We start from the raw sequence: 24,253 nt of genomic DNA, 5'->3' as shown, positions 1-24,253 counted from the left end.
CGTTGGCCCACTCGAGGGCTCGCCCAGTCAAGCAGGAGACGAGGGCGCTCACGCTCTCCTCTCCAGAGGGAGCAGGACGCACGGTAGCCAGGTATAGTTCCAGTTGAAGGAGGAAACCCTGGCACCCAGCCGCCGTTCCGTCATACTCCCGTGGGAGTGTCAACCGAAGAGCCCCGGATCCAGATGTGGTCGCAGGAACAGGAGGTGCTGGAGAAGGGGGTGCTAGCGATGATGTGGGAAGACCACTCCTCTCCCATCGATCCATCCTCTCCATCATTTGGTCCATGGCAGAACCAATCCGATGAAGCACGCTGGTGTGGTGGAGGACTCTCTCCTCCATCGATGGGAGAGGAGACGCGGCTGCTCCTGCTGATTCCATCGTTGGTGCGGGATTCTGTCACGTATTAACAAGGTGGGTGGAATCAGGCGCAGAGAGCAGGTGCAGTGAGTCGATAGTTTATTCTCCGGAACCAAACATGGTCAACCCAAAATACAGGGTGAAATAATCCAACACAGGATTAAATATATCGGAGCAAATAACACAATACGTATTCACGAAAATGCATGAAACCAAAACAATCCCGCACAAAACAAGGGCGGGACAACCTACTACATATAAGGACGTCAATAAACTAAAATACACACAGGTGAAACTAATAAGACAAAACCAACAGACAAACGAAAAAGGGATCGATGGTGGCTAGTAGGACGGTGACGACGACCGCCGAGCAACGCCCGAACAGGCAGGAGAGCCAACTTCGGCGGAAGTCGTGACAGTTAGAGGCAGAGAATCCAAGTGGAAAGAGGGGAACCGGCCAGGCAGAGACAGCAAGGGCAGTTCGTTGCATCCAGAGCCTTTCCGTTCACCTTCCCACTCCTGGGCCAGACTACACTCAATCATATGACCCACTGAAGAGATGAGTCTTCAGTAAAGAGTTAAAGGTTGAGACCGAGTTTGCGTCTCTGACATGGGTAGGCAGAACGTTCCATAAAAATGGAGCTCTATAGGAGAAAGCCCTGCCTCCAGCTGTTTGCTTAGAAATTCTAGGGACAATTAGGAGGCCTGCGTCTTGTGAGCGTAGCGTACGTGTAGGTATGTACGGCAGGACCAAATCAGAGAGATAGATAGGAGCAAGCCCATGTAATGCTTTGTAGGTTAGCAGTAAAACCTTGAAATCAGCCCTTGCTTTGACAGGAAGCCAGTGTAGAGAGGCTAGCACTGGAGTAATATGATCAATTTTTTTGGTTCTAGTCAGGATTTTAGCAGCCGTATTTAGCACTAACTGAAGTTTATTTAGTGCTTTGTCCGGGTAGCCGGAAAGTAGAGCATTGCAGTAGTCTAACCTAGAAGTAACAAAAGCATGGATTAATTTTTCTGAATCATTTTTTGACAGAAAGTTTCTGATTTTTGCAATGTTACGTAGATGGAAAAAAGCTGTCCTTGAAATGGTCTTGATATGTTCTTCAAAAGAGAGATCAGGGTCCAGAGTAACACCGAGGTCCTTCACAGTTTTATTTGAGACGACTGTACAACAATTAAGATTAATTGTCAGATTCAACAGAAGATATCTTTGTTTCTTGGGACCTAGAACAAGCATTTCTGTTTTGTCCGAGTTTAAAAGTAGAAAGTTTGCAGCCATCCACTTCCTTATGTCTGAAACACATGCTTGTAGCAAGGGCAATTTTGGGGCTTCACCATGTTTCATTGAAATGTACAGCTGTGTGTCATCCGCATAGCAGTGAAAGTTAACATTATGTTTTCGAATAACATCCCCAAGAGGTAAAATATATAGTGAAAACAATAGTGTTCCTAAAACGGAACCTTGTTGATTTGTCAGAGGACAAACCATTCACAGAGACAAACTGATATCTTTCCGACAGATAAGATCTAAACCAGGCCAGAACTTGTCCGTGTACACCAATTTGGGTTTCCAATCTCTCCAAAAGAATGTTGTGATCGATGGTATCAAAATCAGCACTAAGGTCTAGGAGCACGAGGACAGATGCAGAGCCTCGGTCCGATGCCATTAAAATGTCATTTACCACCTTCACAAGTGCCGTCTCAGTGCTATGATGGGGTCTAAAACCAGACTGAAGCATTTCGTATACATTGTTTGTCTTCAGGAAGGCAGTGAGTTGCTGCGAAGATTCGATATAGGCCGATAGTTTTTTATATTTTCTGGGCCAAGGTTTGGCTTTTTCAAGAGAGGCTTTATTACTGCCACTTTTAGTGAGTTTGGTACACATCCGGTGGATAGAGAGCCGTTTATTATGTTCAACATAGGAGGGCCAAGCACAGGAAGCAGCTCTTTCAGTAGTTTAGTTGGAATCGGGTCCAGTATGCAGCTTGAAGGTTAAGAGGCCATGATTATTTTCATCATTGTGTCAAGAGATATAGTACTAAAGCACTTGAGCGTCTCTCTTGATCCTAGGTCCTGGCAGAGTTGTGCAGACTCAGGACAACTGAGCTTTAAAGGAATACGCAGATTTAAAAAGGAGTCCGTAATTTGCTTTCTAATAATCATAATCTTTTCCTCAAAGAAGTTCATGAATTTATCACTGCTAAAGTGAAAGTCATCCTCTCTTGGGGAATGCTGCTTTTTAGTTGGCTTTGCGACAGTATCAAAAAGGAATTTCGGATTGTTCTTATTTTCCTCAATTAAGTTAGAAAAATAGGATGATCGAGCAGCAGTAAGGGCTCTTCGGTACTGCACAGTACTGTCTTTCCAAGCTAGTCGGAAGACTTCCAGTTTGGTGTGGCGCCATTTCCGTTCCAATTTTCTGGAAGCTTGCTTCAGAGCTCGGGTATTTTCTGTGTACCAGGGAGCTAGTTTCTTATGAGAAATGTTTTTCGTTTTTAGGGGTGCAACTGTATCTAGGGTATTGCGCAAGGTTAAATTGAGTTCCTCAGTTAGGTGGTTAACTGATTGTTGTCCTCTGGCGTCCTTGGGTAGACAGAGGGAATCTGGAAGGACATCAAGGAATCTTTGTGTTGTCTGTGAATTTATAGCACGACTTTTGATGTTCCTTGGTTGGGGTCTGAGCAGATTATTTGTTGCAATTGCAAAGGTAATAAAATGGTGGTCCGATAGTCCAGGATTATGAGGAAAAACATTAAGATCCACAAAATGTATTCCATGGGACAAAACTAGGTCCAGCGTATGACTGTGACAGTGAGTGGGTCCAGAGACATGTTGGACAAAACCCACTGAGTCGATGATGGCTCCGAAAGCCTTTTGGAGTGGGTCTGTGGACTTTTCCATGTGAATATTAAAGTCACCAAAGATTAGAATATTATCTGCTATGACTACAAGGTCCAATAGGAATTCAGGGAACTCAGTGAGGAACGCTGTATATGGCCCAGGAGGCCTGTAAACAGTAGCTATAAAAAGTGTTCGAGTAGGCTGCATAGATTTCATGACTAGAAGCTCAAAAGACAAAAACGTATTTTTTTTATTTGTAAATTGAAATTTGCTATCGTAAATGTTAGCAACACCTCCGCCTTTGCGGCATGCACGGGGGATATGGTCACTAGTGTAGCCAGGAGGTGAGGCCTCATTTAACACAGTAAATTCATCAGGCTTAAGCCATGTTTCAGTCAGGCCAATCACATCAAGATTATGATCAGTGATTAGTTCATTGACTATAATTGCCTTTGAAGTAAGGGATCTAACATTAAGTAGCCCTATTTTGAGATGTGAGGTATCATGATCTCTTTCAATAATGACAGGGATGGAGGTGGTCTTTATCCTAGTGAGATTACTAAGGCGAACACCGCCATGTTTAGTTTTGCCCAACCTAGGTCGAGGCACAGACACGGTCTCAATGGTGATAGCTGAGCTGACTACACTGACTGTGCTAGTGGCAGACTCCACTATGCTGGCAGGCTGGCTAACAGCCTGCTGCCTGGCCTGCACCCTATTTCATTGTGGAGCTAGAGGAGTTAGAGCCCTGTCTATGTTGGTAGATAAAATGAGAGCACCCCTCCAGCTAGGATGGAGTCCGTCACTCCTCAGCAGGTCAGGCTTGGTCCTGTTTGTGGGTGAGTCCCAGAAAGAGGGCCAATTATCTACAAATTCTATATTTTGGGAGGGGCAGAAAACAGCTTTCAACCAGCGATTGAGTTGTGAGACTCTGCTGTAGAGCTCATCACTCCCCCTAACTGGGAGGGGGCCAGAGACAATTACTCGATGCCGACACATCTTGCTAGCTGATTTACACGCAGAAGCTATGTTGCGCTTGTTGATCTCTGACTGTTTCATCCTAACATTGTTGGTGCCGACGTGGATAACATTATCTCTATACTCTCTACACTCGCCAGTTTTAGCTTTAGCCAGCACCATCTTCAGATTAGCCTTAACGTCGGTAGCCCTGCCCCCCGGTAAACAGTGTATGATCGCTGGATGATTCGTTTTAAGTCTAATACTGCGGGTAATGGAATCGCCAATGACTAGAGTTTTCAATTTGTCAGAGCTAATGGTGGGAAGCTTCGGCGTCTCAGACCCCGTAACGGGAGGAGTAGAGACCAGAGAAGACTCGGCCTCTGACTCCGACCCGCTGCTTAATGGGGAAAACCGGTTCAAAGTTTCTGTCGGCTGAATGAGCGACACCGGTTGAGCGTTCCTACAGCATTTCCTTCCAGAAACCGTGAGAAAGTTGTCCGGCTGCTGGGACTGTGCGAGGGGATTTATACTACTATCTGTACTTACTGGTGGCACAGACACTGTTTCATCCTTTCCTACACTGAAATTACCCTTGCCTAACGATTGCGTCTGAACCTGGGCTTGTAGCACAGCTATCCTCGCCGTAAGGCGAGTACAGCAGCTGCAATTAGAAGGCATCATGTTAATGTTACTACTTAGCTTCGGCTGTTGGAGGTCCTGACGAATCGTGTCCAGATAAAGCGTCCTGAGTGAAAAAAAAAAATATATATATATATATATATTTATAGAGTCACAAGCTTGATGTAGTCATTGCATGCTATGAATATGGGAACAAATACATTTTTCCTACTTTAATACACATAAGTGAATTTGTCCCAATACTTTTGATGCCCTAAAATGGGTCATATGTACAAAAAGTGCTGTAAATTCTAAATGGTTCACCTGATATGGATGAATATACCCTCAAATTAAAGCTGACAGTCTACACTTTAACTTCATAGTCATTGTTTGATTTCAAATTCAAACTATTGGAGTATAGAGCCAAAATAAGAAAAAATTATGCACTGTCCCAATTATTATGGAGGGCACTGTATTATTTGGGTTGAGACTGTAGATAAGGGCAAAGTGTAGCTGATACAGATGATAAGGTATGAATAGACATAGCTATAATGTTCTACTTCTGTTTGATTAAACGGCATTATGCTATTGTATGTCATTCGAGCACTGGTTTGATTAGCTAACATAGCTAACTTGCGACGACAGCCCTTGGGGGCGATCCCAGAGTCTCTGGTGGCACAGCTGGCGCTGCAGTACAGCACCCGTAACCACTGCGCCACCCGGGAGGCCTGTCCAGTGGCCATTGAAGGTGAGCATTTGCCCACTGAAGTTGGTTACGATGCCGAATTGCAGTCAGGTCAAGACCCTGGTGAGGACGACGAGCACGCAAATGAGCTTCCCTGAGTCGGTTTCTGACAGTTTGTGCAGAAATTCTTCGATTGTGCAAACACACAGTTTCTTCACCTGTCTGGGTGACTGGTCTCAGATGATCCTGCAGGTGTAGAAGCCAGATGTGGAGGTCCTGGACTGGTATGGTTACACGTGGTCTGTGGTTGTGAGGCCAGTTGGACATACTGCCAAATTCTCTAAAACATTGTTGGAGGTGGCTTGTGGTAGAAAAATGTACATTTAATTAGCTGGCAACAGCTTTGGTGGACATTCCTACAGTCAGCATACCAATTGCAAGCTCCCTTAAAACTTGAGACATCTGTGGCATAGTGTTGTGTGACAAAACTGCACATTTTAGAGATACCCTTTATTGTCTCACTGGTGGATAGGGAAGGCCCATCCTCTCCTCCGGGAAAGGACAGCAGCAATGGGAACACATCAGGTAGAGACAGAAAGGACAGCTCCTTGTCAACAGGGTCAGGTTGTGGGGCCTACACACAGGTGATACCACATCAGGCACCTCAGCTGACCCCACGGCTGGTGAAACACACATGTCGACACCCTGTGTATGGCAACATAAAATCTAAATCTGGCTAATACAAATGTAACTGGCTATATTCTACAGTACTTACCACATTACACATATTCCATTTAAAACAACATTAATCGTGAATGGTTATATGTATGGAACAGGCAAATGGCGGCAATCCAGTAACATATAGGCAGGCGCACACGCTACCAGTAGCGGTGAGTGGGTAAAATCACAGGGGAAGCCACGCCTTGGAAAAGGAAGGCAACGAATGCAGCTCATTCGAAATATCACTATAATAAGGTTTTTAGCCTACAGCCTTTACATCAGCCTTCAGATAGGTTTACCCTCATGTTTTTGTTATTCACCCAATGTTCGCGGGTCTGATGGACCCATAACATTATTGGGTTTTTAAAACAATACAGCCATATCAATTTACGTAAAAATACTTCATACTTAAAACGTAGATGTTGACAGCATACATTCTTAATATTTGCCATTTCCTCCGCTATATCACATTTATCAATAAAAGCGCTATTCGTTTTTTTTTTTTACAATAATCAATTATAATCAGGACATGGGTCGAATCAATCATGTTTATCTTCAACCTATATAAATGAAACAACGTTTTCATCACTATCAATGTATTTTGCTTCGAACTGAGCAAATTGGAAGGACAAGTTTTACATATAAATGAGCCCCATTGAACACAAATGAAGGCCGGTCAACACATCACGAGGGACAAAGTTTTACTGTGTGTATGTTGGCAAATGTATTTATTGCACATGATGCATATACTGTGTCTTTCTGTCCTCATTGTGTCCATAAACATTGCAGCACTTCTTGTTGCTACCGGCAGCAATCTAGTATGATGCAAACACTTAGTTCAGCCATTTTACTAACATCTCCCTCATTCATTAACATATATAGTTACAGCAGGCCAATGTAGGAGAGTCAGGCACACAGACATGCAACAACAATAGTCACACTTACTTCCGGTATTGGAGTTGTTGGTTCTATGGGTCGGCAGATGGGGCACCAGCATCCTCCTCCTGAATCCTCCTCACGATGGCTGCAGAAGCTGGGGTCCTAGGGATATTTTGCTTCTTCTGGATTTGAGGTCTTACCAATGCCTTGCCCAGCTCCCCGAGAAAAAGCTGTCTCCTCTGTTCCTATCTGGGTTAAACACCATCCAGATGACAAACGAGTTCTACACTAAGATGTCAAAGATGTTGAAGAACATCACAAGCAGCCAGGGTTCTTCTTTTGAAGCTGTATCCAGTCAACAGATTGTTTAAATGTTCCACCTCTCCTTTTGTGACATTGTAATCCATGATGATTTCTGTTTATTGATGTTCCTGGGCACAGTGTCGGCCGTGAACACAAACTTAGAGGAATTGATAGGCCTATTCTGTGTATTCAACAGCTGAGGTGAGAGCTCTGGCCTGTTTTTTCATACTGTTCCTACCATCGTCAGCTTCCTCTTGAGGAGCTCCTGTCCCAGCTTGTTCGAAGTAAAAAAGTTATTGCACATGAAGTTGTGCAAGTCCCTGTGTCATGTCCAGGACAACCCGCCCTCCTGGGTTCTTCTCAGGAGCTCCTCCATCTGGCTTCCCCATATACACTTGCAAGTTCCACACACATGATGAAGCAACATCACAGGCAGCTCAGATCTTGTTTCCATATTTTGCGGGTTTAGACAGTATGTACTTCCTGAATGGGCAGCAGCTCCTAAATGGCATAAGGTGCTAATCAACAGAAACGTTGGGCCCAAGGTTGTAAAACGGGAAAGCAGTCCACCTATTTGTCTCACACTGACCTGATTGCAGCTAGCTTGTCTCTCTGCCACCGTGCTGGTCTGGTGTCTCACTTATCGAAGTGGATAATCATGGAAATATTGTGGAAGTTTTCCAGAGACGTTGTTGCATGGAAAAATCCCCACAGGGATTATGTGGATTCCCAATTGGATCTGAAAACACCAGCAAGGATAAGAACCCCAAATAATGCATGTAAATAAGTTTGGTCCATCTCCTTCCATCTCTCTCCAAAAACAAGCCTTCCCTACAAATTAGTGCAGTTCAGAATAATTTTCTGGATGGTGTCTGGGATGAGCCATTCAAAAGAAGACTTTATGTCACATGACTAACCACCATCCTCGTCGGCCCTGGTTGCATCCTTATCACAAAGGCAGCCATGCAGGGTTGCTCATTCCTTGGGCAAGAAGACCGTTAAATTTCAGAATTTTTTGACGTCTCCTCCTGCAGGCTTGGTTGCTGACGGGCTGGTCCTGGGGCTGGCTGAGGGTCAATCTCATCCTCTTCTTCCAAATCACTGTCAGACTCAGAATTGACAGAGACATGATCCTCTTAAAATTCTTCACCTTCCAAAGTCTTCCACTTATCATGTATGAAGGGAAGACACAGATGCAGACCGAATAAACAATGGTTTAATGTTCCAAAAAAGGCAAGCAGTAGACAGGTCAAGGCAGGCAGAGGATGGTAATCCAGAAGGGGGCAGAGGTACAGGTCTGCAGGCAAGCTCAGGGACAGGCATAGTGGTCAGGCAGGCGGGTGCAGAGTCAGGACAGGCAAGGGTCAAAACCGGGAGGGCAAGAAAAGAGAGAATAGAAAAAGCAGGAGCTGAGACATAAAAAGCTGGTTGACTCAAACAAACAAGACGAACTGGCAATAGACAGACAGAGAAACACAGGCACATTGCCTTGCAAAAGTATTCATCCCCCTTGACATTTTTCCTACTTTGTTGCATCAACCTGTAATTTAATTGTATTTTTAATTTGGATTTCATGAAATGGACATAAACAAAATAGTCCAAATTGGTGAAGTAAAATGAAAAAAAATAAATGTTGCAAAACATTCTAAAAAATAAAATCCGTAGAGGTGCTGCGTGCATAATGTATGTATTCACCCCCTTTGCCATGAAGCCCCAAAATGAGATCTGGTGCAACCAATTACCTTCAGAAGTCACATAATTTGTTAAAAAAAAGTTCACCTGTGTGCAATCTAACTGTCACATGATCTCAGTATATATACACCTGTTCTGAAATCCCCCAGAGTCTGCAACACCACTAAGCAAGGGGCACCACCAAGCAAGTGGCACCATGAAGACCAAGGAGCTCTCCAAACAGGTCAGGGACAAAGTTGTGGAGAAGTACAGATCAGGGTTGGATTATAAAAAAATATCAGAAACTTTGAACATCCCACAGAGAATCAGTAAATCCATGATTAAAATGGAAAGGACATGGCATCACAACAAACCTGCCAAGAAAGGGCTGCCCACCAAAACTTACGGAACAGGCAAGGATGGCATTTATCAGAGTCAGCAAAGAGACCAAAGATAACCCTGAAGGAGTTGCAGAGCTCCACAGCGGAGAATGGAGTATCTGTCCATATGACCACTTTAAGCCGTACACTCCACAGAGCTGGGCTTTAGGGGCGGCAAGGTAGCCTAGTGGTTAGAGCATTGGACTAGTAACCGGAAGGTTGCAAGTTCAAACCCCCCAGCTGACAAGGTACAAATCTGTCGTTCTGCCCCTGAACAGGCAGTTAACCCACTGTTTCTAGGCCGTCATTGAAAATAAGAATTTGTTCTTAACTGACTTGCCTAGTTAAATAAAGGTAACCTAGGGAAGAGTGGCCCGAAAGAGCCATTGCTTAAAGAAAAAAATAAGAAAACACATTTGGTGTTTGCCAAAAGGCATGTGGGAGACTCCCTAAACATATGGAAGAAAGTACTCTGGTCAGATGAGACTAAAATGTAGCTTTTTTGGCCATCAAGGAAAACGCACACACCCAACACCGCTCATCACTCTGAGAACATGTTTTTCATCGGCATGGACTGTGAAACTAGTCAGAATTGAAGGAATGATGGATGGCGCTAAATACAGTGACATTCTTGAGGGAAACTTGTTTCAGTCTTACGGAGATTTGAGACTGGGACGTAGTTTCACCTTCCAGCAGGACAATAACCCTAAGCATACTGCTAAAGCAACACTCAAGTGGTTTAATGGGAAACATTTACATGTCTTGGAATGGCCGAGTCAAAGCCCAGACCTCAATCCAATTGAGAATCTGTGGTGTGAATTAAAGATTTCTGTAGACCAGTGGAACCTATCCAACTTGAAGGGGCTGCTGAAGTTTTGGCAGGAAGAATGGGCAAAAATCCCAGTGGCTAGATGTGCCAAGCTTATAGAGACATACCCCAAGAGACTTTCAGCTGTGAACAGTTACGCACGCTCAAGTTTTCATTTGTTTTGTCTTATTTCTTGTTTGTTTTTACAAGAAAAAAATATTTTGTATCGTCAAATTGGTAGGCGTGTTGTGTAAATCAAATGATACAAACCTCCCAAAAATCTATTTTAATTCCAAGTTGTAAGGCAAAGAAATAGGAAAAATGCCAAGGGGGTGAATACTTTTGCAAGCCGCTGTATAAATACACAGGGGATAATGGTGAAGATGGGCGACACCTTGAGGGGGTGGAGACAATCACAAGGACAGGTGAAACGGATCAGGGTGTGACAGTATCCCCCCCTCTAGGGGTGGCACCTGGCGTCCTACCTGGGTGCATACCTAGTTGACCATGGTGTCAGAGTTGAAAATCCGTGATGAAGCCTGGGTCCAGGATATCCCTGTCGGGGACCCAGCAACTCTCCTCCGGGCCGTAACCCTCCCAGTCAACCAGGTACTGAAACCCCCTGCCCTGATGTCGAACTCTCAAGAGACACCTCTACGTGTAAGCCGGTTGGCCGTCAATGAGACAGGGGAGAGGGATGGGCCTGAAAACAGGAGGCAAAGGGCTGTGAGACATAGGTTTAACTCGGGACACATGCAAGGTGGGGTGTATACGAAGGGTACTTGCAGCAGAAGACGAACAGTAGTGGGACTAATCATTTTAGAGATGGGAAACGGGCCAAATGAAAATAGTGCCCCCTAGTTTCAAGAGGTTAACCTGTCTAGGACACCCGCAACAGCCAGTGAAAGTGCAGGGCGCCAAATTCAAAACAACAAAAATCTCATCATTAAAATTCCACAAGCATACAAGTATTTTACACCATTTTAAAGCTACAATTCTGGTTAACCTATTGTAACTAGGGGGCAGAATTTTCAGTTTTGGAAAAAACACGTTCCCGTTTTAAACGGGATATTTTGTCACGACAAGATGCTCGACTATGCATATAATTGACACCTTTTAATAGAAAACACTCTAACGTTTCCAAAACTGCAAAGATATTGTCTGTGAGTGCAACAGAACTGATGTTACAGGCGAAACCCAGATAAAAATCCAATCAGGAAGTGCCCCATATTTTGAAAGCGCTGCATGCCAATGACTCCTTATTTTTATTTTTTATTTTTTTATTTCACCTTTATTTAACCAGGTAGGCAAGTTGAGAACAAGTTCTCATTTATAATTGCGACCTGGTCAAGATAAAGCAAAGCAGTTCGACACATACAACGTCACAGAGTTACACATGGAGTAAAACAAACATACAGTCAATAATACAGTATAAACAAGTCTATATACGATGTGAGCAAATGGGGTGAGATAAGGGAGGTAAAGGCAAAAAAAAGGCCATGGTGGCAAAGTAAATACAATATAGCAAGTAAAACACTGGAATGGTAGATTTGCAGTGGAAGAATGTGCAAAGTAGAAATACAAATAATGGGGTGCAAAGGAGAATATGGCTGTGAATGGGCTACGAATGAGCTTACGCTTTCTACGTATTCCCCAAGGTGTCTACAGCATTGTGACGTCTTTTTACGCATTTATGTTGAAGAATAGCCGTAAGGGACCACATTGAGCCAGTGGTCACATGATGGCTCCTGCAGAAAATATTGCGTAAAGTACAGAAGTAGCCATTATTCCAATCGCTTCTAATGAGAAACCAATTGTCCCGGCGGATATATTATCGAATAGACATGTGAAAAACACCTTGAGGATTGATTCTAAAAAACGTTTGCCATGTTTCTGTCGATATTATGGAGCTAATTTGGAAAAAAGTTTGGCGTTGTAGAAGAATAAACGGAGCTATTTCGCCTACAAAAATAATATTTTTGGAAAAAAGGAACATTTGCTATCTAACTGGGAGTCTCCTGAGTGAAAACATCCGAAGTTCTTCAAAGGTAAATTATTTTCGTGAAAATGTTGCCTGCTGCTAGGAGGGCATAATGCTATGCTATGATAAACTTACACAAATGCTTGTCTAGCTTTGGCTGTAAAGCATATTTTTAAAATCTGAGATGACAGGGTGATTAACAAAAGGCTAATATATTTCATTGGTGATTTTCATGAATAGGAATATTTTCTAGGGATATTTATGTCCAATGCGTTATGCAAATTAGTGTCAGGCGATGATTACACTCCCGCATGCGGGATGGGGAGTTAGTAGAGGTTAAATAAAGTTCATATTTATATGAAAGTTTACATTAGCGTGTTACGTTCAGTTGTTCTAAAACATGCAGTGATTGTGCAGAGAGCCACATCAATTTACAGAAATACTCATAATAAACATTGATAAAGATATGACTATTATGCATGGAACTTTAGATAAACTTCTTAATGCAACCGCTGTGTCAGATATGCAATAATCTGAGTACAGCCTTTAGACAACAGAGCAGCCAAAAAGATACCCGCCATATCAAATCAAATTTATTTATATAGCCCTTCGTACATCAGCTGATATCTCAAAGTGCTGTACAGAAACCCAGCCTAAAACCCCAAACAGCAAGCAATGCAGGTGTAGAAGCACGGTGGCTAGGAAAAAATCCCTAGAACGGCCAAAACCTAGGAAGAAACCTAGAGAGGAAGCAGGCTATGTGGGGTGGCCAGTCCTCTTCTGGCTGTGCCAGGTGGAGATTATAACAGAACATGGCCAAGATGTTCAAATGTTCATAAATGACCAGCATGGTCAAATAATAATAATCACAGGCAGAACAGTTGAAACTGGAGCAGCAGGTGGACTGGGGACAGCAAGGAGTCATCATAACAGGTAGTCCTGAGGCATGGTCCTAGGGCTCATGTCCTCCGAGAGAGAGAAAGAAAGAGAGAAATAAATAATTAGAGAGAGCATACTTAAATTCACACAGGACACCGGATAGGACAGGAGAAGTACTCCAGATATAAGAAACTGACCCTAGCCCCCGACACATAAACTACTGCAGCATAAATACTGGAGGCTGAGACAGGAGGGGTCAGGAGACACTGCTGCCTCATCCGATGATACCCCCGGACAGGGCCAAACAGGAAGGATTTAACCCCACCCACTTTGCCAAAGCACAGCCCCCACACCACTAGAGAGATATCTTCAACCACCAACTTACCATCCTGAGACAAGGCCGAGTATAGCCCACAAAGATCTCTGCCATGGCACAACCTAAGGGGGGGGCGCCAACCCAGACAGGAAGATCACATCAGTGACTCAACCCACTCAAGTGATGCACCCCGCCTAGGGACGGCATGAAAGAGCACCAGTAAGCCAGTGACTCAGCCCCTGAAATAGGGTTAGAGGCAGAGAATCCCAGTGGAAAGAGGGGAACCGGCCAGGCAGAGACAGCAAGGGCGGTTTGTTGCTCCAGAGCCTTTCCGTTCACCTTCACACTCCTGGGCCAGACTACACTCAATCACATGACCCACTGAAGAGATGAGTCTTCAGTAAAGACTTAAAGGTTGAGACCGAGTTTGCGTCTCTCACATTGGTAGGCAGACCATTCCATAAAAATGGAGCTCTATAAGAGAAAGCCCTGTCTCTAGCTGTTTGCTTAGAAATTCTAGGGACAATTAGGAGGCCTGCGTTTTGTGCCCATAGCGTACGTGTAGGTATGTACGGCAGGACCAAATCAGAGAGATAGGTAGGAGCAAGCACATGTAATGCTTTGTAGGTTAGCAGTAAAACCTTGAAATCAGCCCTTGCCTTGACAGGAAGCCAGTGTAGGGAGGCTAGCACTGGAGTAATATGATCAGATTTTTTGGTTCTAGTCAGGATTCTAGCAGCCGTATTTAGCACTAACTGAAGTTTATTTAGTGCTGTGTCCGGGTAGCCGGAAAGTAGAGCATTGCAGTAGTCTAACCTAGAAGTAACAAAAGCATGGATACATTTTTCTTCATCATTTTTGGACAGAAAGTTTCTGATTTTTGCTATGTTACGTAGATGGAAAAAAGCTGTCCTTGAAATGGTCTTGATATGTTCGTCAAAAGAGTGATCAGGGTCCAGAGTAATGCAGAGGTCCTTCACAGTTTTATTTGAGACGACTGTACAATCATTAAGATGAATTGTCAGATTCAACAGAAGATCTCTTTGTTTCTTGGGACCTAGAACAAGCTTTTTTGTTTTGTCCGAGTTTAAAAGTAGAAAGTTTACAGCCATCCACTTCCTTATGTCTGAAACACAGGCTTCCAGCGAGGGCAATTTTGGGGCTTCACCATGTTCCATTGAAATGTACAGCTGTGTGTCATCCGCATAGCAGTGAAAGTTAACATTATGTTTTCGAATGACATCCCCAAGAGGTAAAATATATAGTGAAAACAATAGTGGTCCTAAAATGGAACCTTGAGGAACACCGACATTTACAGTTGATTTGTCAGAGGACAAACCATATTGGGTAGTCAACATTACTCAGATACAGCATTTTAAATATTCACTTACCTTGATGATCTTCATCAGAATGCACTCCCAGTAATCCCAGTTCCATCATTTTTTTTGATAATGTCAATCAGTTATCTCCAAATATCTTATTTTGTTAGGGCGTTTGGTAAACAAATCCAAAAGCGCGTTCAGGTTGCGCCGAATGTCGGACGAAAAGTCCACACTTTTATTACGCTCGGGTTCAGTGGACCCGGACACCACATTTGTTATATAAATGTGTAGGGGGGTGCACAGTGTGCCCTCAATGATAATGTGTTATTTTACATGTTTACATGTACATTACAGAAAATGAGCCAAACGCAATGAGTCTCAGGTTGAATTTTTAAAATAATTTTATTTTAGTAAACATAGAAAATTGGTCCCACAGACCGGAACATCACACAGGGTTAAACGAGTTTCCCTGCCAGCTTTCTAATGGTGAGAGAGCATGCACAGGCAGGCGTGCACGGACAAAAACTTAGCTGACAGGGAGTTCCATGAAGGAGCAGCGTTCGTGCTCAAATCTTTGGTCCGTGAATTTGCTGGTTTTCCCTTTATAATCTGTGATTATCTGAAGTTCCTGCCACATGTCTCATGTCTGAGTCATTGATGTGTGACTCCACTTTGTCCCACAAATGTATTTTTGCCTCTTTAATTGATTTACAGAGGTAATAGCTGGTCTGTTTGTACTCGTCCATGTCACCAGTCACCTTACCATGGTAAATAGAGCCCACCACAATGCAGGTGATGGCTGCAGGATGAAGTTGGTGACGAGCAACTGACTTGCAGTCAAAACTTCATGACCTTTGATAACATGATTTTTGTAAAGTTCATGCAGTTGACATGTAGGTCGCAATCCTGAAAATGTTTATCCCCCGAATGCAACACACTTTGAAAGGCAGTGACCAACGATTGTCACAGACTCGATAACAGTAATCAACACGAACGTGCCCATTCAGATGAACATGATGCAATAATTTGCTCTCACAGTCACACAGATAATCTGTGTATGTGCACAGGTGCGCTTCACGCTACTACAACACGGTATTTACGGGACCAAACAGCGGAGAAATGTAGCCTCTGGCTTCAATGCTCCTGGTTGTCCCGGAAATTGGCCCACTACAACTGTTTACATTGTGCATCAAGTCATCTAGCATCTAGCATCTAGTCTTCCTTTAAAGTGGTGGGAAAAGTACTCAATTGTCATACTTGAGTAAATGTAAAGATACCTAAATAGGAAATGTTAACAGTAGAAGTGAAAGTCAACCAGTAAAATACTACTTGAGTAAAAGTCTAAAGTATTTGGTTTTAAATATACTTAAGTTTCAAAAGTAAACCCATCACCTTATGCATTACTGCCCCACAATGGCAAGAAGTGACATCTCCAAAAGCACGAAAACTATAAAACACATACAGTACATTGTCTTCAGAAAGTATTCACACCCCTCGGCTTATTCTACATTTTGTTGTGGTACAGCCTGAATTTAAGCCTAAATAGATTCAAGAGTAAAAATGAGCTTTAACAAGTCACATGATACGTTGCGTGGACTCACTCTGTATGCAATAATAGTGTTTAACATTATTTTTGAATGAGTACCTCTTCTCTGTACGACACACACAGTAAGGTCCCTCTATTGAGGCATGAATTTCAAACACAAATTCAACCACAAAGATCAGGGAGGTTTTCCAATTCCTCACAAAATCGGCACCTATTGGTTGATGGGTAAAACAATTATATTGAATATCCCTTTGAGCATGGTGAATTACACTTTGGATGGCATATAACTACACCCAGTCACTACAAAGAAACAGGTATCTTTCCTCACTCAATTGCCTGAGAGGAAGGAAACCGCTCATGGATTTCAACGTGAGGCCAATGGTGACTTTAAAACAGTTACAGAGTTCATTGGCTGTGATAGGAGAAAACTGAAGATGTATCATTAACATTGTAGTTACTCCACAATAGTAACCTAAATGACTAAGTGAAAATAAGGAAGCCTGTACAGATTTTTTCTCTCCAAAACATGCATCCTGTTTGCAATAAGGCGCTGAAGTAAAATTGCAAAAGAATGTGGCAAAGAAATTAACTTTATGTCCTAAATACAAAGTGTTATGTTTGGGGCAAATCCAACACAACACATCACTGAGTACCACTCATCAAATTTTCAAGCATGGTGGTGAGTGCATCATGTTATGGGTGTGCTTTTCAAAGAAATAGAATAGAGCTTACTCACAGGCAAAATCCTAGAGGAAAACCTGGTTCAGTCTGCTATCCAACAGACAGTGCAAATTCACCTTTCAGCAGGACATTAACCTCAAAAACAAGGTCAAATATACACTTTAGTTGTTACCAAGACAACATTGAATCTTCTTGAGTGGCCTAGTTAAAGTTTTGACTTAAATTGGCTAGAAAATCTATGGCAAGACTTGAAAATGGCTGTCTAGCAATGATCAACAACCAACTTGACAGAGCTTGGAGAATTTAAAAAAGAATAATGTGCAAATATTGTACAATTCAGGTGTGCAAAGCTCTTAGGGACTTACTCAGACAGACTCACAGCTGTAATTGCTGCCAACGGTGATTCTAAGGGGTGATAATTCATATGTAAACAAGATATTTCTGTATTTAACATTCAACATATTTGCAAACAATTCTAAAAACATTTTTTCACTATGTCATTATGGGCATTGTGTGTAGATGGCTGAGATTTTTTTTTTTTATCCATTTTTAATTCAGGCTGCAACACAACAACATTTGGAAAAGTGGCCAAAAGTTTTGAGAATGACACAAATATTAATTTTTACAAAGTCTGCTCCCTCAGTTTGTATGATGGGAATTTGCATATACTCCAGAATGTTATGAAGAGTAATTAGATGAATTGCAATTAATTGCAAAGTCCCTCATTGCCATGCAAATGAACTGAATCCCCAAAAAACATTTCCACTGCATTTCAGCCCAGCCATGAAAAGACCAGCTGAAGACCAGCTGACATCATGTTAGTGATTCTCTCATTAACACAGTGTGAGTGTTGACGAGAACAAGGCTGGAGATCACTCTGTCATGCTGATTGAGTTCGAATAACAGACTGGAAGCTTCAAAAGGAGGGTGGGGGTTAGAATCATTGTTCTTCTTCTGTTAGCCATGGTTACCTGCAAGGAAACACGTGCCGTCATCATTGCTTTGCACCGAAAGGGCTTCACAGGCAAGGATATTGCTGCCAGTAAGATTTCACCTAAATCAACCATTTATCGGATCACCAAGAACTTCAAGCAGAGCGGTTCAATAGCTGTGAAGAAGGCTTCAGGGCGCCCAAGAAAGTCCAGCAAGATCCAGGTCTCCTAAAGTTAATTCAGCTGCGGGATTGGGGCACCACCAGTACAGAGCTTGCTCAGGAATGGCAGCAGGCAGGTGTGAGTGCATCTGCACGCACAGTGAGGTGAAGACTTTTGGAGGATGCCCTGGTGTCAAGAAGGGCAGCAAAGAAACAACTTCTCTCCAGGAAAAACAGACAGATATTCTGCAAAAGGTGCAGGGATTGGACTGCTGAGGACTGGAGTAAAGTCATATTCTCCCCTTTCCGATTGTTTGGGGCCTCCGGAAAAAAGCTTGTCCAGAGAAGAAAAGGTGAGCGCTACCATCCGTCCTGTGTCATACCAACAGTAAAGCATCCTGAGACCATTCATGTGTGGGGTTGCTTCTCAGCCAAGGGAGTGGACTCACTCACAATTTTGCCTAAGAACACAGCCATGTATAAAGAATGGTAACAACACATCCTCCGAGAGCAACTTCTCCCAACCATCCAGGAACAGTTTGGTGATGAACAATGCCTTTTCCAGCATGATGGAGCACCTTGCCATTGGGCAAAAGTGATAACTAAGTAGCTCGGGGAACAAAATATCGATATTTTGGGTCCATGGCCAGGAAACTCCCCAGACCTTAATCCCATTGAGAACTTGTGGTCAATCCTCAAGAGGCGGGTGGACAAACAAAACCCCACAAATTCTGACAAACTCCAAGCATTGATTATGCAAGAATGGGCTGCCATCAGTCGGGATGTGGCCCAGAAGTTAATTGACAGCATGCCGGGACGGATTGCAGAGGTCTTGAAAAAGAAGGGTCAAAACTGCAAATATTGACTCTTTGCATCAACTTCATGTAAATGTCAATAAAAGCCTTTGACACTTATGAAATGCTTGTAATTATACTTCAGTATTCCATAGTAACATCTGACAAAAATATCTAAAGACACTGAAGCAGCTAACTTTGTGGAAATTAATATTTGTATCATTCTCAAAACTTTTGGCCACGACTGTACATTCAGAAGGTAGTGTAAATGGCTCCTAACCTCCCACAAATGGGCTACCTTCTGTCCTCGAACAATAAACTGAAAGTATATGACAAAATGTTTTTATAAAACTTTAACTATATAACTGAAACTAAACTGAATTTCAAATAAAACTAATAGAAATAAAAACGAATATAGAAACCCCAAACTACAATAACAGTGGTTCAATCTGAGGGTGTGGTTTAGAATTGGCTTGTCCCAACAGCTCTGATGTATTATCTGACCCAAATCCAATGTTACACAATGTCAGAGAAAGGTACACAAATATGTTGAATTCATGTATATACTTTACTGCAGATGGGTTATCAATTTCAAAACTCCTTAAATAAATCACAGTATTAAAAGGGAAACATCTTTTGTTTTTAAATTGTTTCTCCCACTTTCTTACTATTTAATTTGTCCCTACTCTTGCAGTTCCTTCGCTGTATTTAACGGCTTAATTTTCCTGAAGAGCTGGAAATGTCACAATTCAATGGTGTTGTAAGGACTTTTTAAATCCAACAGTTTTTGCTTCATTTCAGTAAAATTCCAAAATTAAATATGGGCCCTCCTGTGTGAATTGGATTTAAATATCAGAAATTACATCTGCAAATTAAATTAAAAAGTACATTTTAACTGAGTTGCGAATTCTCCAGTGCTACCTCCTTGTAATTAGGTTATTAGTGATAGTAAGATACTTCATCATCCACCCCAGCGGTAGACAGAGATACATGATGCTGGGGAAACATACCATGGAGTTATCTTCACACACCAGAAAGATACAACACTCCTTTCCCTCCCCTCTCACTGACAATTATTGAGATGAGATTGTATTGTGGTCTGTAAGCTTTGACCGAATATTCAGATGAAAAAAAATTAAGTTCTGGTAAATTTTATGAGTGGCCACCTTGTTGAGCTCTATCAAGGAACAACAACTGTCAAATAAGAAAATCTAAGCCACTACTATGGCTTACAGCTTGGCTTGAAGCTGGAGCAAAATTAAATTAAAACATGTTTAAGTGTCTAACATGAAAACCTTCTATGGCCTATAGGGTTTGTGTTCCAAATGGCACTCTATTCCCTATGTAGTGTAGTTATTTTGACCGGTCAAAAGTACTACATCACATAGGGAATATAGGGTGGCATTTTAGAACACTAACCCTACAGGCCATAGAAGGTTTTCATGTTAGACACTTACACATGTTATCATTTCATCTGGCTCATCTGGCTGAATTTTTACCCATTTCTCCTGACAGAGCTGGTGTAACTGAGTCATGTTTGTAGGCCTTGCTCGCACACACTTTTTCAGTTCTGCCCACAAATTTTCTATGGGATTGAGGTCAGGACTTTGTGATGGCCACTTCAATACCTTGACTTTGTTGTCCTTAAGCCATTTTGCCACAACTTTGGAAGTATGCTTGGGGTCATTGTCCATTTGGAAGACCCATTTGCGACCAAGCTTTAACTTCCTGGCCGACTTCTTGAGATGTAGCTTCAATATATCCACAGAATTTTCCTCCATCATGATGCCATCTATTTTGTGAAGTGTACAAGTCCCTCCTGCAGCAAAGCACCCCCACAACATGATGCTGCCACCCCCGTGCTTCACGGTTGGTATGGTGTTCTTCGGCTTGCAAGCATCCCCCTTTGTCCTCTAAACAATGGTCATTATGGCCAAACAGTTCTATTTTTGTTTCATCAGACCAGAGGACATTTCTCCAATAAGTACAATCTTAGTCCCCATGTGCAGTTGCAAACCATAGTCTGGCTTTTTTATAGCGGTTTTGGAGCAGTGGGTTCTTCCTTGCTAAGTGGCCTTTCAAGTTATGTCGAAATAGGACTGAATGTGGTACCATCAAGCGTTTGGAAATTGCTCCCAAGGATGAACAAGACTTTTTTTAAACAATTTTTTGCGGAGGTCTCGGCAGATTTCTTTAGATTTTCCCATGATGTCAAGGAAAAATGCACTGAGTTTGAGGGTAGGCCTTGAAATACATCCACAGGTACACCTCCAATTGACTGAAATTATGTCAATTAGCCTATCAGAATCTTCTAAAGCCATTACATAATTTTCTGCAATTTTCCAAGCTGTTTAATCTATTTTAAATGCAGGCTGTAAAACAACACACTGTGGAAAATGTCAAGGGGTGTGAATACTTTTTGAAGGCACTGTTTTGCTTGTCAGCAATTAAGTTTCAAGATATGTAACTTTCAAAATGCAGAAATTTTCAACGGATAGCTGAATGGGCTGCCACTTTGACAGTAATGTTATCAACAGAAGAGTCAGTGAAGGCCCAGTAGGCTACTGGCATGTATTGCTAGTGGCAGCAAATTTCCTGATGGACACTGGCAACATTTTGCCAGTAAGTTCCTGTGAATTTTATAATAACTTACCGACAAATGGTTTCCAGATAATAGGGATCCCTTAAAGCGCCAATCCTGTAAGCAGGATATATTTGACAACATCTGGTGAAATTGCAGAACGCCAAATTCAAACTACAGAAATACCAATATTCAATATTCACAAAAATATAAGTGTGATACATCAAAATAAAGTTTAACTTCTTGTTAATCCAGCCACTGTGTCAGATTTCAAAACGGCTTTACGGTGAAAGCTGAGGACAGCTCCCCGCATACAAACATATGAAAATAATTTTTCAACCAGGCAGGTGCGACACAAAAGTCAGAAATAACGATATAATAAATGCCTTACCTTTGAAGATTTTTTTTTTCCAATCCCAAATGTCTCAGTGACACAATGAATGGTCGTTTTGTTCGATAAATTCCTTCTTTATATCCCAAAAATGTCAATTTATTTGGTGCATTTGATTCAGAAATACACCGGTTCCAACTCGCCCAAAATGACTACAAAGTATCTAATAAGTTACCTGTAAACTTGGTCCAAACACTTCAAACAATATTCTTAATCCAACCTCAGGTATCCTGAAATGTAAATAATCGATAAGAGAAGAAAAATAACACGGAGCGAGCTCCTGTTCACGCGCACCAAAATGCTAGAGACCTTCAGAGTGACACGTACAAAGAACAGCACTACTTCTTAATTTCTCAAAAGATAAACATCAACCAATTTCTAAAGACTGTTGACATCTAGTGGAAGCCATAGGAACTGCAATCTGGGCCATAATAAATCAGGTTTCCCATTGAAACACAATGGAAAACACAATGACCTCAAAAAAAATATTATCTGGATGGATTGCGTTCGGGGTTTCACCTGCCAAAGCAGTTCTGTTTTACTAACAGACATTATTCTAACAGTTCTAGAAATTTCAGAGTGTTTTCTATCCAAATCTACCAATTATATTCATATCCTAGCTTCTGGGCCACGCTTTTCATCAGGACGTGAAAATACTGCCCCCTATTCTGAAGAAGTTTTAAGAAATGACATATTTGCAGCAACTTCTGGCTACAAGTTGCTGTTAAATTACCGGAAAATTCACAACAACCTATTTACAATACAGCTCATTAGTGAAACAGAACAGACCGTGTCGACGGAGGTGCTTTTAGCAAATTACAGGAATGTATTATTGGCAAAAAGTCTGTAGCTATATTTCTTCTATGCTCACAGACCCTCACAGCCTCATTTATAAATGTTGTGTGGGCAAAAAAGAAGGGGTACGCCACTTTCACAAACTTGACAGAAGAATGTGCGGTCCTCCACGGACACTTTGACCCATACTTACCCACATAAACTGGAGAAATGAGAAACTGTGACTCCGATGGCAGAAAGATGAGACTCGAGAAACGCTTTGAAATTGATACTATTGTGTAAAATAAATGTAAATATTACCTCTCACGTATTATATACTGTATGAAGAGTTCCCTGGAGTGCACACAAAAAAACACACAAAAACATGATTTAGGATAAATACATACCAACAGAGATATCTGTTTTTGCAAAAGAACCCCTCAAATATGTTGTCCAGTTCAATCAGGAATCATATTAATCATTAATTGGATCTGTAATTATTAAACAATCCTTGCATGTTATGAAATGTATTCCCATCAATAATAAGGTGAACAGTAGGACAAATTATGTTTAAACTGATGCCGCTTTCGATGCCTCAGTCGGGCAGATACAAATGCGCAGTTTCATGTATTGTTATCACATGTTCGTTGCACAGAACTGTCAATGTGATAATGGCGCTGTCTTTGTCAGTTACAATAATGGTAATTACCGCACATTGAATGTGTTACGCAATTGGGTAGCCTTGACAATCAAATGGGTGGGTATAAAAATACATGCAATTACAATGTGTAATGACACACAATGGCTGCTTTGGCTCTGTTGGAAGATTTGGCGAATGGATGAATTATGAGAGAGCAAATTTTCTAAGACCAGAAAGATTTACTGACCAATGATGAGTGGGTGGCTTATGAGCCGGTTTTGATTACTGTTCTCTTTGATCTCTGTGCTGTAGAGGGCCCAGCTTTACAGAGAAGCACCCACAAAACCAAGCCATGCCTGTCCCACTTCAACTCAAAGGCGACCTCGTTAATAGTGTCAATGGTGTCTCTCTGCGTTTGGAGGACTGCATCTGTAAGGACACGGCCGCTGGGAGGGTTGTGAGGCACGAGTTGCAGTGGAGACGCTGGGGCTGGGCGCACTCAGCTCCTGCTCAGATGCAGCACCTCCGACTCCGCTGGAACACGCAGTGACTAAAAACAATAGACAATGACACAATTGTTTGTGTAAATAAATGTTTAAACACAACTTGAATGCATTTGGTTTACTCTTTTCAAACGAGGGAATTACATACCTGCATAATCTGGTGCGTCTTGCATGTCCGTGTCCCCATCCACCTCTGTCACTATTCCAGTCAGGAGGGATTCCCCTATAATACCACTAAGTTGCTCATCAAGGGGGTTGAGCCCCAGTGTCCACTTTTCCCCGCTGTGGCACAAACACTTTGTCTGTGTAAGGCTATGCACCTTTTGACCTCCACTTTTTGGTCAGACCATTTCTTTTATTTCTGAGAGGGTTCGAAGTTCTGAGCCAGCAGCATTCACAGCATCCGCCACATGCTGCCACTCTAACGCCTTTTTGGCATTTGCAATGCCAACACTCTGTCCACCAAACACTGTATTTTTTTGTAGCTTCAACCTCCCCTACAGGAACTTCCATTTCACACTGGGT

Source organism: Oncorhynchus clarkii, chromosome 15 (assembly GCF_045791955.1).
Source record: "Oncorhynchus clarkii lewisi isolate Uvic-CL-2024 chromosome 15, UVic_Ocla_1.0, whole genome shotgun sequence".
Taxonomy (NCBI): domain Eukaryota; kingdom Metazoa; phylum Chordata; class Actinopteri; order Salmoniformes; family Salmonidae; genus Oncorhynchus; species Oncorhynchus clarkii.
The sequence above is the reverse complement of the archived record's forward strand: the minus strand, read 5'-3'. Positions refer to the sequence as shown.